Source organism: Palaemon carinicauda, chromosome 4, assembly GCF_036898095.1.
Source record: "Palaemon carinicauda isolate YSFRI2023 chromosome 4, ASM3689809v2, whole genome shotgun sequence".
Taxonomy (NCBI): Eukaryota; Metazoa; Arthropoda; class Malacostraca; order Decapoda; family Palaemonidae; genus Palaemon; species Palaemon carinicauda.
Genome location: NC_090728.1, coordinates 82,133,593 through 82,146,092, shown reverse-complemented (window position 1 = coordinate 82,146,092; position 12,500 = coordinate 82,133,593).

The following is a 12,500-nucleotide window of genomic DNA, read 5'->3' as shown; positions in this document are numbered from 1 at the left end:
CTGGTACGTACACGTACCACGGTTTCGTACATATATATATATATATTTATATATAGGGCTGATATATTTTATTAGATGCCCATAGATTCTGTTATATATTTTATTATATTTTTTTTTTCTCTTTTCTTTTTTAACATTCCGGCTTATATATTTTTATTAGATGCCGAGAGAAAAAATGATTTATATCCTTTTTTATTTTATTTATTTTTTAAATGTTGTTTTAAATGTATTTTTAACAATGCAAATGTAGAGAATTTCTTTAATTACATATTACTAGCGTACTAATCAGCTTTTCATACAAACATCTTCCCGACAAATTACTCCCTTAGCGAATGAGGTGGCCACTCATACAGCTTTGAACTGGATCCAATAAGGGGTATTGTCAGGGCTATGCAACTCATTCCTTTGTAGCTGCTTGCTGTGCCGTAACCTACGCCAAACAAGGATGTTCACGGCGATAAATATCATCACCGTGAAACACAAACTAGCCAGTATTATGGGGTGAAGAATTTCTTCATAAGTCGGTGACAGGTGGTCCTTTTCGGTAAGTTTCATCAACCGCTTTGCCACATGGCCGTTGTATGGGAGAGGAAGTGCTGGCATTGTAGAGGTCCACGTGAAGTTCGCGAAGTAGGCTCGTTCTCTGATGATTGTCCGTAGGCCAGTCACCATGGAATTCGGGGAAGTCCCGATACAACCATCTGCTGCGACGAAGATGTGGGTGAAGGATGTGGATCCGTCAGGGCATGATACATTGAAGCCGTCCTTGTCGTATCGTATCCACGAGCCATTATTTAGTCTGCAATTGAATTCTTTATTGTCTAAGGGATAAAGCTTATCCAGACAATTTTCACTTGTATGGGAGAGAGCACCGTCTAGCACTATACCTAACTCGCATGAATCCATTAAGTTTTTACGGAATTCAAATGAGTCAGCTGTACATATTTTTCTATCCATTGCGTCTGAACAGTGAGTTAATTGATTTAAGTCTTTAATGACCGTATATGTTTCCTTGTCTGGGGAAATCAATACGTGTCCTGTCAAACTGGATATTACTGGATTTGAGTGATTCGTCATGAAAGTCGGAAATGGTGATATCCTGTAAGATTGCCAGGCATCAGAAGAATCAAAGAGAATTGTAATCCTAATCTTGTTATTATCTACGTTTACTGTAATTAGGCTGTAATAAAATTCTAACCTATGTTCGTCTAACAAAGGAACATAGCCTAGTTTATCCCTTCCGTTCTCCAGAACTAATTTTAAGTAACGTATAGGCAACAAATGGGGCGACAATACACCTTTAGTTGCTAACGTGATAGCTTCTACATAATCCTTGGATTTCTCAATGAAATGTGCAATTCTGTTATGTATGTGATCTATCTTTGAATCATAATACGTTAATGTTGCCAACAAATCCTGTACTTCCATAATTTGAACGATATTATCTGAATGTTCATTTAACAAATCCATAATTTTATTGATTGAAGCTAACTGATCCCTTAGTTCTGACATAATCAATTCATCTTTATGAGTCAAGAACTCAATTTTCTTATTTTGATTACTAATTTTAAGACGATTGGAAATTCCTAAACCTAAACTTGCAACAGACCCAAAGATGCTTAATGCAGCATAAATGAACGGATTCCGTCTTTCTTTATGTTCGTGTCCTACAGTCCACATCAAAAGGTCATAAGCCAAAGATCCTGTCTCGCCAGTCTTATTTTTCAAGTCATCAGATAGCATCTCTGCAACTTTTAATGTTGATCCAAGCAAACTCTTAGTAGTCAAATGAAAATGTCTTCTATGCAACTCATCCAATGATGCAGAAAACCTTGAAATGGCGGTTCTTAAGCTAGTGACATCATTCTCTTGAAGAAAAATTGCTTGCATATGCACTTCGACAATTACGTTGGTTGATGTAATAAAAATGTCTTCTTGTCTTTCAACTATATTGCCATATCTAAAATATATATTTTTAGTCTTAGAACTCATCCCATACGAGAAAAATGTCTGAGCGAACAATATCACTCCCAACAACAAAAAATTCATCTTGGAAACCTGTAACGAGAAAAAATATATGTAATTACTCCTGTATTAAAAAGAAAACTTTTAGTCACACAAAATAAAATTTTTCCTCTCTTCTTTTCCTCTCTTTTCTTTTTAATTTCTTATGTGAGACAATGGTACTATTCTCTCATCCGTGGGTTGGGCTACGTTTTGAATTCTAAACCTATTGGCCGTTAATGTTTCCAAAATGTTAAATGGGCCTTCAAACTTAGGTGTTAGTTTATAGTTGAGCCCTTTTCTGACATTGATTTGAATATAGATGTTATCACCCACGGTATATGTTTTAGTTGGTTTCGCTATTTTATCATGATTCCTTTTCATTATGATTTGTGATTCTTCTAAATTCTTTCGAAGGATATCATATCGACTTATACTTGCATTTATACATTCTTTTAAAGGATTTGATAGATTAGTTGTAGGCGTTAATACATGGAAAGGTGTTCTAACTGGGGTACCATACAATGCTTCATGCGGTGACATTTTAATTGATATATGATATGAATGATTCAGAGTACTCAGTGCCGCCGGTATTGCAATATCCCAGTTGGGGTCTGATCCCCCCAGTGTTACCCTCAATATATTTAATATCTTCCTATTTGCTCTTTCCACTAGCCCATTCGACTCTGGGTGATATATCATGGTATTAATCTTCTTTATGTTGAGGAATTCACACAATGAGGTAAGAAAGTGATTATTAAATTCACCACCCGAGTCTGAGATTATCATGTGTGGAATTCCATGTTTACAAATGTAACACTCGTAAAACTTCCTAGCGCATTCAATCGCAGTTTTAGTTTTAAGCGCTATTAGTTCTGTATATCGAGTTAAAGCATCTATAATTACTAAGAGGTGCTTATTTCCTCTGTCTGACTCGTAAAATCCTGTTAACAAATCTAAATGTATTCTTTCAAAGGGTTGATTGGGAACAGGATAAGCTCCTAGGCTGACAGGTGTTTTCGTATGCCCTTTGTTTTCCTGACATGTGCGACAATTAGCTATGTGTCTTTTTATATCTGTAAGCATTGTATGCCAATAAAACAATGATTTGGCTTTCTGTGACATTAATGAGAACCCAGGGTGTCCATGTAATGGATTTGAATGCAACCAATTCAGGACAGTGGAAATAAGTGAGTTTGGTACTTAGTCAGGTTCCAAATCTCATAAAAGTGATTTTTTAATTGGGGGTGGTAGTTTTCCTGCCAAAATTATGAAAATTCATATCTAGGGGTATTTTGATATGATAAATCCATTGCAGCATGGTGCCAAAGCGAGAAATGACCGGAAATGGATCAAAATGGCATCTGTTTCAAGATGGCTGCCATTTCGTGTAATATCTGTATAGATAAACATATTTTGTCAGTTTGACTGAACAAAGTGATCTACACTTAATATGTATACCTCAGTGAGTTCATTTTTGATGATTTAATTGAATGAACACATTCTTGTTGCCTTAAATCCAAGATGGCCGCCAAAACAGAGGGTTTAGACTATCTCTGTAATTTACGGAATTGTCTCCATTGATTGCAATTTTTCACAAATGATATGGAAACATCAGTACTGATTTTGAACAATGTTACACAGATTGCAGCATCACAATTAGTAGTTTTTAATAACATATAGTTATATGTAATGAATATATTTTATTGTAACTGGTACTACTTCACATGGGATACGATATTATGTTGAACTAGGTATCAAAAAGTAGTCTAGCTGCGGGCGGCTAATGCAGGTGCAACTGATGATAAACTTAAACAAAAGTGCACACAGGCTCAAAAGTTAAAACTTAATTCACTTTTAACATAAAACATTTGCTAATTTTTTAAACTGTCCACAACTGCTAAAACAAACTAGACAAAATTATTTATGCATGGCTGGTCTTCTTTGGATCTCTTATGACAAAGGATTGTACATTGAAGTTTAGATTTGAAACAACTGCACTTGTTTGATTGGCAGCCAGTTTTACAATTACATGACACCATTTCAATGACAGCGTCTGGAATGGGATGATTTGTCATCATAACTGGTATCAATTTCTGTTTCTCACTATCTAAGTTGAACCCCACGGAGATCAGAGCATTTGTTTTCATTTCAAGTACAGGCTCAGTAGCATTTTGCCATACATGCGCTTGAAGGAAGGCACGAGAGATGTGCAGCCGAGCTGCATCACTAGTAGGGGGTATTTCTTCTGGGCGATTGGTAGTCAATATACTCTTAACTCGCATGGCGTCCAACGATGATGACTGGTTGTCTTTGTACAATCTGCACATGAAGACTTCAACGTGCTTGTAGTCAATTTCAGATGGGCTTTTAAGGTTAGTATTGTCCAGAAGATTGTGGAAATCCTTAAAAGTATTCCATGCAGTTGATTTGCCAATGCCATATATATAACTCGTGGTATCACATCCAGTTAAAGAGTGAAGAAGGGGGATAGATATAGGATCCATGCCTTGGCTTATGATTCCTTCTACCACAAATTTGATGTCTGTGATCTTTTGTTCTTTTCCAATCTGCTGCTGTAAATACACTTTCCTATTTCCAAAATGTTTGTAGTTGGCAAGAAGAATCACAAATACATCAGTATCCTGTGACACTACCACAATATGTTCCGCGGTTGAATTGACTATGCTTAATACCATACGGGTATCTGCTTCCTCATGGTCAGACTCCATGCTAACTAACTGTATGCCCAAAGAGGATGAACGGACATCCATGGGGTCTTCAAATGCCCCAGAGACAACAATAATCTTATCTTGAGGTGCATTTTTGATGAGAGTATCACCAAGGAGCTGCTGCAGAGCAATCTTGTTATCATTTATGCTCAAAAAGCTTTTGAAGTTGTCACCTTGAGGCAGGTTTACTTCTGGGGAAATTACTTTTGGTACCGCTTTGCGTTTTTGTTTTCTTTTTCCTTGTTTGTCTTTGGATTTAGAGGCCCTAGCACTTCGTGTGTCATCTTTGATGGAAGTTCCATCATAGCGGTCCATCACAATGTCTATCCTTGTGCTTGGAAACTTATATACCCCCTTGCAGTACTCTGTAGCAAATTCTCCGAATGTACTAATCGATTTAGTTGAAACCCTGTAGACATACGCCATCCCATCAACAACATGCTGTGAAGAAGTGGGGTCTATTTGGGGAACAATTTGGGAAGGCTGAACTTTTGCAGTTTCACAAATGTTGTTGACTAGATCTGACTTGTTTCCTTTCCTCATGGTCTTATCTGTATAAAACAGTGCAATGGGGACAGACATCATTTCATGCTTTGCGATATGTTGCAGATCTACTGGCCTTCCAGCTTCATATGCTACACAGAGACGCTGTAGCACACCTCTGTTTGCATTTACAACTTTATTTTGCTGAGAGCCTGTTTGGTCCACTTCAAATAAGTTAGAAAAAGTGGGACTTTTCATTTTCTTCATTGCAGCACTGAATAGTACACTTGGTTTAGACTGTCCAATAGCGCGAACAAGCCTTTCCTTCATAAACCTTTTCACCTCTTCCTGGCCTTTAGATTCACTTTCTAATAATGACTCTTCAATGTGGGGAGGAGCTACATCTTTATTGATGATTGTTGTTAGCTTATCTGGGTTACGTCCTTCAAACAAGTTATACTTACGCATCTGTTCAACCAGCTTGTCTTCATACCTAGCTTCAAGCTTCAGTTCACTTGGTGTCAAGTCATTTTCATTCTGGCTGACATTATAGTAGTCACATGCATTGGTAGTGATAGTCGACCTTGCATGAAATGACAACATCCACCTGAAAAAAATAGTAACAATATCTAAAACTTTATTTCATTATCAATTGTAAAACTAAAATATGAATTGTTACAAATATATTAAAAACAATTATAGTTTCTGATAAATGTACGTGTTGCCTATGGGTTAGATGATAATGTGCAAAGTGTTTAACTACAAATATTAGTAAAGTTAAAATTATATCAGATAGAAAGTTTTACACAGAAATCATACTTAAGTGTAGCACTGTCAATCTGTGTGATGGTAGAAAGTCCACCTGATGTTTTTGCAGCAGCATTCACCCATTCAGTTGCATGATCTACGTCCACAGATGTGAAAGATGCCTCATCCCTCCACTGAACCCCGTACCCATCAGTCTCAAAACGAGTCAGAACAGCAGAAGGCAAACACTTCATCTCTGCAATGTATATGCTACCCCATTTAGCATATTTTTGGTGATCGTAGCTGCAAGAAAAATAACACATATTGAAAGGAATATATATATATATATATATATATATATATATATATATATATATATATATATATATATATATATATATATATATATATATATATATATATGTATGTATGTATGTATGTATATCGTGGGTCTTTAGTAAATAATGAACAAGGTAAGTCACTAATCAATAAATCCATTGCTGAATAAAACATAACATGATAATAGTTAGTTCAACAAGCCGAACTGTGAAACATCTTAACTAATAAAGGCTTGTTAAATGTTATTCATTTCAGTATAAACTAAATCAGATCATCTTACCGCATAAAGGATGCAACCATTCTCGTGAAGGAGTTGAGATGTAGCTTAAAGTCGTCCAATCGCTGAGCACGTGTGAAGGCAAGCAGAACTTGTACCATATCCATGTAGGTCCAGAAGAAGCAAAAGTTCTTGTCCTGCTTCTTCATAGCCAGAAATTCTTCTAGGACATCAAAGAACTCTGATGTGTTGATACGTGTGAGGAGCGGTTGTACTGGATCTTCAGCTTTTGATGTGGTGTTTATGTCATCATAGATATCAAGATGAGACTTATTTAAAAACTCTAAGAATTGAGGCATCAATATTCTCCAAGCAGCCTGCCATGTTATCTTATGCGTTCTCAGACCGGCTTTGTAATCACGGCCATGAAGTATCTTATCTACATCCCCTTCAGTTAGAATGCCTGCCTCGACCCACAACTGTGGAAGTTCTGAATCAGCAATATGATCCCCTATCGTTCCCATGTATATATTAGAAGAGTGGAGTCCTCCTAAACGGAAATGCACATTACTGTCTCCTCGAGTCCATATGGTCTCCTGTGCTGGGGCATAAATAGCCTGATCTGCAACAAACCACACATGGTCATCACCAACTTTATCTGCAATGACCTTAGCTCGCTCTATAAATGTGTTAATGGTATCATGGTCGTCTGCCTTGGCATTAAGAAGTGGCATCAGTCCAACAATGGTAGCAGGGCGCTTGTCACTCTTATGTAGTTCCTTGTTGAACTCTGTCCAGTTTGAGGTTTTTTTCTTGTGTATGTCTATTGCTGATCTAACCACATTAAATACTAAGTCTTTGGCTTTGCCTTCTCTGAATGATCTATTCCCGCTGTTCATGGTTTCCATATCAAATAGACTGTTAACGTCGCTTTCTGATAGATGGAAGGGTGGTTCCTTTACAACAGTTTTGTTAAGCTCAATCACCTTATGCACCACATCAGGTACATCAATTGTGTATTTAGAAAAAGCTATGTCGGAGATAGATTGTTCATGAGTTGGGCCTGGTTGGAAACTGACCTGCTGAGTGCCATGATAACCAGCATTGTGTCCTGCAATTGCAGATTCTTTTAGACAGTCAATATTGTCCGTACCAAATTGTATGGGTCGCCCTAGTACCAAATTGAGCGGAGGAACTGCACCAGTCTCCGGATCTATATTCTTGAGAGATATCTCGGATAATGCGGTGTCAGCTTGCAGACACTGTTTGTATGAAATAGTCTGTCCTGCATTGTGGAGGAGATTGACAAGTCATTTATTCCTCCCTGAGATCTGGTGAGCTGCTAGACCGAGTGAATACTGTTTTGGGGGAATGATTTTGCCATTACTGACTCCGTAAGTCAAGTCCTGACAAATATCTAAAATCCCTTTTCTTAGCTTGTCAGCATTTTTCTGCTCAACTTCTTGGGTATCATCTCCATCATCTACATCCAGTATTTCTGAGCCACCATACATTATGGCCATGAATACATACAGACCTTCAGGTACTGATGCATATGCATTCTCCTCTGTAAGTTCGGCTTTCTTATTTGGAGTATGCTGTAGTATCAAATTCCTTAAATATAGTGCAACATGAACCATCTGGACCATTTCATTTTCATTATATGCAGGTAGTTTCAAAGCATGTTCATCAATAGAACCAGTGTTCAAAATTTCACAGACATCTACCTGGGATAACGAAGAAGAGATAAGGAGATCATCTTCAAGTTCTGTACCTTGGCGAGGAATAATAGTTATATCAGGCAAGAGTTTTGTAAGTTTGAACTTAAAGAATGCACGTCTTGATTCATAATAATAAGGTACCACCAAAGACTGTTCATTACATAGGTCTTGAAATCGACTCCAGCATTCAGATACTAAAACTGCTTGACCCTGACACGTGCGCCATTGAATTTCCAGTTTCAGTTGATTGAATATAGCGTTATGAGAAGCTTGGCTTATGCTACTTTCCTCACTGCATACTGTTACACGAGCTCGATTACGTAAACATAGTGAGTGATAAAGGACATCACCAGCTATAGCATCCCGAGCAGATTCCAATCTTGCCATAAGTTCAAAATCACCCATAGCAATGTTTTGTAACTTTTCGTGCATACTGCATGTTCTGGCACATGACAGCTCACCACTTTCTACCCCAGAACAACATAACACACAGTGAGTGCCCTTTATGTAAGTTTTGGCCTGACTTCTAAGGAATACTCTTCCAGAATTATCCAAACCACCCATGTCCATATCAGTAGCGTCTGCATTATCAGAAAAACGGTCGAGTTTAAGTTTGCTCATGAAATTAGGCCTACATTCACGGTGCCATACTAGCTTGGGATGATCAGTTTCCTGAAAGATATCATCTAGTATAGCCAACGCCGCTGTTATGCAGGCTGGCCTCTCTACCTTGTTTTTCCAGAGTTCACATTGTGATTTTATGTCTTGAATATTTGTAACATCAGAAACAGGCTTATTTTTCCTAAACTTTGTCTTTGGGTCCTTCTTATCATTTTGACAAACAAAGCACTTCTGCTCATAATCAAACCGTGCTGGGCGCTTGGCCGATGACGCCATATCCCTAGTTATTATACTTCTACGATGCAGTTATTTCACAACCTATTGCTGAAATGAGAACATATTATTACCCCAAACTATCTATACTAATATAATTTATATGAAAACATCATAAACGTTGTCCTGTAAAATGAATAATCAGTTTGATTTTGTGAATATTTAAACAAAAAATGTAGAAATTCAAAAAATAAAGGGCAATGTTAACGTATACATTTTAGTGGCCATCTTGAATTTAAGACTACACAAATTCATAAAATCAATAAAATTACTTGAAATAGACTCGTTTAGTCCCAAACAGTAAAAACAGATAATTTTGTTCAATGAAATGGACAAAATATTGTTATCTTCGCAGAAATGGTACGAAATGGCGGCCATCTTTAAATGGACGCCATTTTGAGCCATTTCTGTTCATTTTTCGCTTTGGCACCATGTTGCAATGGATTTGTCATGTCAAAATCTCCCAAGATAGAAAATTTCATAATTTTGGCAGAAAAACTACCACCCCAATGGAATTTTTAGTTTTGGACCCTGACTAACTACTACCTGGTCGTTAGTTACATGTGGTGTATTGCGGGTTTTCCTTGTCACAGTCCTACACAGAATATTATCTTTGATTATATAATTCTGCTGCTTATACTTTATATATTCCTTTTCCTTATGATTGCCTTTCAAAGCATTTATAATTGTTTCTATTTTCTGATCTTTTCTTTGCTCAGTCTGTAACAATTCAGCACTCCAGCCTAAATCTTCTTGTTCAGATATTGTTTTTACAATAGGCATGGATGTTGATATATCTATTAATTCAGCTAAAGGCTCCGTACAAGATGACACGGGGTTGCGTGATAATGCATCCGCAATGATATTTGCTTTCCCAGGTAAATACCCGATTCTTGCGCCAGAATCTTGAATGATCAAATGCCACCGAGTTCGTTTAGGGCTGTGATTGAAGCCTTTAAAGAACTCTGTTAGTGGTTTATGGTCAGTAAGAACCTTAACGGGATAACCGTAAATTATGAACTTAAAATGCACTAGTGAATTAACAATAGCTAGTCCTTCCTTGTCTATTACTGCATACTTACTTTCGGAAGTTCTCAATTTTCGAGAATAGAAAGCTATCGGGAAAAACTGTTTATCATATTGCTGAAGCAATACCCCTCCTACTCCTAAGTCTGAGGCGTCTGTCGCAATGAAGAATTCCTTACCGAAGTCAGGAAATTTTAAGATAGGAGAACTACACAGTTCATCTTTCAAAGTATTAAACGCCTGTTGATGTTGCTCAGACCATATGAAATCTACGCCCTTCTTCGTAAGATCAGTTAAAGGAGCGGCTATTATTGAATAGTTGCGTATAAAACGCCTGTAATATCCACTACAACCCAGAAATTGCTGTATTCCCTTGACATTAGTAGGTATGGGAAAATTACGTATAGCCGACACCTTATCATGGACTACTTTAAGACCTTGGCTTGACACCATGAAACCCAAATATATTAATTCTGTTTTGAAAAACTCACACTTACTAATCTTTACCCTTAAGTTATGTTGTCTTAATCTCTGTAGTACTAGTTCTAACTTACGTAGATGTTCTTCTAAGGTGTTGGAAAAGATTACAAGATCATCCATATAGGCATGCAATATATCCCCTAACAAGTCTCCAAACACTATGTTAATCATTCTTGTAAATGTTATAGGAGCACAACGTAAACCAAAAGGCATCCGCAAAAATTCATAATGTCCCCTAGCTGTGCTGAACGCTGTGTATGGGATACTATCTTCTTCTAATGATATCTGGTGAAAGCTTTTAAGTAAGTCCAAACTGGTAAAATATTTATTCTGACCTAACAAAGACAAAATATCGTCAGTACATGGCACTGGGAATCGATCAGGGATCGTTTCCTCGTTTAGACGACGAAAGTCGACGCAGATACGCCATGTTCGATCTTTTTTCGGTACAACTATTAAAGGAAAATTATAAGGGCTATTTGATTTTCTAATGACTCCTTCCTCTAACATTTTACCTACTTCATCATTTATTTCATTCTGGAATTTCATAGGGAGTCTGTACGAGGGTACATATATAATTTTCTGCTTGTCTTTTAACCTTATTTGATGCTCGATCACATCTGTTTTTCCTAAGGATCCATCCGTAGTGGAAAAGACATCTGGATATTTAGTTAAAAGTTCAAAAATTTTCTGCTGAATTTCTTCGTCTTGAATGTCCTTACTGATTTTATTTTTAATAGATCGCAAAAGGGATTCATCCGCAACTGATTGAGAGTGATTGATTTCAGCAACGGTAAGAATACGATGTTTATAAACTTCTACATCCAAGATATGTTGATTTTTGTGAATTACTAAAGTGTTATTTAAATGATTACAGACTTCGATATTACATTGCTGATGTGAGCCTACTGTATAAATAGCTTGTGTGACAGACAATCCGTTAGTTTTCAAAGTATCGGAAAGGATTAATATTTCAGATCCCGGTAGTGTTTTCTTTATTTGCACTATTAAATTCGAAGGTATGTTTGGTTCGATATATTGCGTGCAAGATGATATTACGGGTGAACGAGAATTCTGCTGGGTCGCGTATATTATTTCTTTATTAGTGAGACAAGTTATTGGTTCTTCAACGTACGTTACGGTTACATTTGTCGTCTCCTTTTTATCCAAAACTGACTTTAAGGTATTAGAAGACTTATAGAATTTCTCTTTGATATACACGCCGTGCTTGGCAGGAGCTAAGATAACGTTTTGATTTCCCATAGATGGGTATTCTATAATTACAGCTGGATACATATTAATGTTTTTTACTACAACAAATGTATCGGCAAACGTGCGATTACCGACTCTGAACTGAATATGAGTTATGCCTATGACGTTTAATTCATTATTTCCTATACCTGAAAGTCTAATTCCTGATTTTTCAATCGGAAAGTTCGGAAACAACAAATGATGCGTCTTCAAATCCATAATATTACGTGGACTACCAGAGTCAAAAAATAACGTAAAGGATTTGTGTTCTAAATTTACAGCATATAAGGTTGGCCGTAACTCATTTTGGCTTATTATTGTATGAATTCGTTGCAAATCTACGGGAGCATGCACTGTTTTACTTAATTCGGCCGTGTGTTTCATAGGAAAATCTATTGTCTCACAATTATCTGATAAAACATTAAATTGATTATTCAATACTATTGATGTTGACATAAATGACCTTGACCCAACATCACTCTCTTCCCCTCTAGAGTTAACTATGTGGTATTTGCTTTGCTCTGCACATTCTGAAAATTAGGCTGACTTTGCGAGGTCTGGTTTGACGGCCCAGGCTCAGCGATATTTGAAGAAGTGTTTGTTTGT